This window comes from Sinocyclocheilus rhinocerous, unplaced genomic scaffold (genome assembly GCF_001515625.1).
Source record: "Sinocyclocheilus rhinocerous isolate Xijiao unplaced genomic scaffold, SAMN03320098_v1.1 scaffold1870, whole genome shotgun sequence".
NCBI lineage: Eukaryota > Metazoa > Chordata > Actinopteri > Cypriniformes > Cyprinidae > Sinocyclocheilus > Sinocyclocheilus rhinocerous.
Window position 1 is genome coordinate 76,541 of NW_015664009.1, and position 2,444 is coordinate 78,984.

Here is a 2,444-nt window from a genome sequence, read left to right on the forward strand (position 1 = left end):
GTGTTATGCAAATCTTCCCACACAGTGACGTAGACATGTGGGGGTGTGTTTAAACGAGGCGTTTTAGGAGGGCGTGGATGAGTCTTAACTTTTATAAAGAATATTTTTTTAGGTTTGAGACTTTAGTCTTTGCAATTTTAGGGATCTTATCTATGCACGAACAGCTTGTAACACTCCAAAGAGAAAGGACAAATTGAAATCGCATCATATGACCCCTTTAAAACGCACCAAGATCTCTAATCTCAAAAGTGTTTATTCCCATCGCCAGGGTGACGGTGTGGGCGGTGGTATTTGAAATTGAATCATATGACCCCTTTAAACAACTGGATGCCAGTGGGCGTGGCCTATGGTGAGAAGATGACTATTCGTCGATGTCTTGCTCTGGAGGCAGTGTTTATGCAAATGTCTGTTCCCCCATGACGTCACCATGCCCTCTCAGATCCGAATGAGCAGTTTTTGGAGCTTGATTAAATAAATGCTTTGTTTACAGTGAGGAGGAGGTTTAAGCTATAAAGACTTCTTATATGCCAAAAGATCAAGGCAAATTTGATTTCTCAAAAAACCCTTTCAAATATCAGATAATTTGACTATTTCATGACCAAGCAAGTCTAGTTCAGGATCATTCAGAAAAACAAGCATTTCTACCTCAAACTCATTCCATTGACTGAGCTAGAATCTGACATGTAGGACGCCTTGAACGCCATTTTGAAACCACCATTTTGGGAAATTGACATATGAGTGGCTTGGCACTCTGCACTATAAACTAGCAACTATTTAATATTGAATAATGACACATTTTGTCTTTATAAACTTTTTGGTAACTGTGTATCTACAGTTGCATAAGGTGCATGGTGAGCTGGTGCGATGGAAGCTTCTGAAGACTGCACCTTTATGCAGGTGATCAGTGAGAAGTACAGTGCATTTTGTGAATCAGAGGCTGTTCTTTGAAGTCCTTCACACTTAGCGTCCTTCATTACCTAGCATACACAAGGCAATTTCATTTCAACAGAGGCATAAAAATTAATATTTTGTAAAATTTTGGACACATAAAACCTTCATTCGAACACAAATTAAGATATTTTGGATGAAATCCAAGAACTTTCTGACCCTGCATAGACAGCAAGGGTCCTACCACGGTCAAGACCCAGAAATGTAGTAAGGACATTGTTTAAATTGCATGTCACATCAGTGGTTCAACCATAATTTTATAAAGCTACAAGAATACTTTTTGTGCACAAAGACAAAAATAACAACTTCATTCAACGATTTCTTCTCTTCCGGGTCAGTCCGCCACTATTCATGAGAGTACCATGCATTCCTGTGCTTGTAAACATGTGTCGTGGTACTCTCGTGAATAGCAGCGGACTGACCCGGAAAAGAAGAAATCGTTGAATAAAGTCGTTATTCTTAAGTTTTCTTGTAGCTTCATAAAATTGCATTTAAACTACTGATGTCACATGGATTATTTTAATGATATCCTTACTACGTTTTTGTGCCTTGACCTTGGCCTAGGTAGATCCCTTCCTCTCTATGCAGGGTCAGAAAGCTCTCGGGTTTAATCAAAAATACCTTAATTTGTGTTCCAAAGATGAAGGAAGGTCTTGCGGGTTTGGAACGACATGAGAGTTTTCATTTTTGGGTTAACTATCCCTTAAGGTCTAATTATTTGAAAGATTATTGCCTCTTTCATAGACAGCAGTGTATATTTTATAAACTGCCAAATGTTTGCTGATAGCACCTATGTGTGTTTAAATGTAATAAAAAAACAAACAAATATTGAAAAGAGTGAACGGTTGTGAAGTGTCTGTCTCAGGCTCAGCCCCAGCTAAAGTGCAAAAGCAGATTTGAAATTAGCGGTTTAATTTAGTGACATACTGAAAATTCTAATCACACCGGTGCAATTGTACGCTTTAAAGGGTTAATTATAAAAAGTAAAAATACATATTTTTGTCTTTTAGAAGCTGCATTCAAATAGCTCAAAAATCTGAGGGGCACGTGCTTCCTTGGCCTCTGTCTGTTTGCAGGAAACGACAAATAAATCGTTGTCGTATGTTAAACTTGATCTGTCCGACTACAAGCTCCCAGACTGTCATGAGGTGAGTTAGTCAGTTCATTCGAGGATCTGCAGAGACGCGGTTGCATTAATTTAATGTGCAATGTAGTTTTAGATGATTATTATTTAGATTAGACTTACAATTGAGGAATACAATAAGAAATTCTTCATAAAGAGGCAGATAAACACAGGAAATGCTCTTAATACAAAGTTTTAGGCATAGTTCAGGGCTGCATTGCCCAAAAGCATTGTAAGCCTAAGTAGATTGTAGACCCATTGTCATCAATTTAGGCTTCCAATGCTTTTGGGAAATGCAGCCCAGTTTTGTACAAGCTAGACAGGGAGGGATTAAGGAAAAAGAAAGCTAAGGTTTTATTTGGGGGGGGGGGGG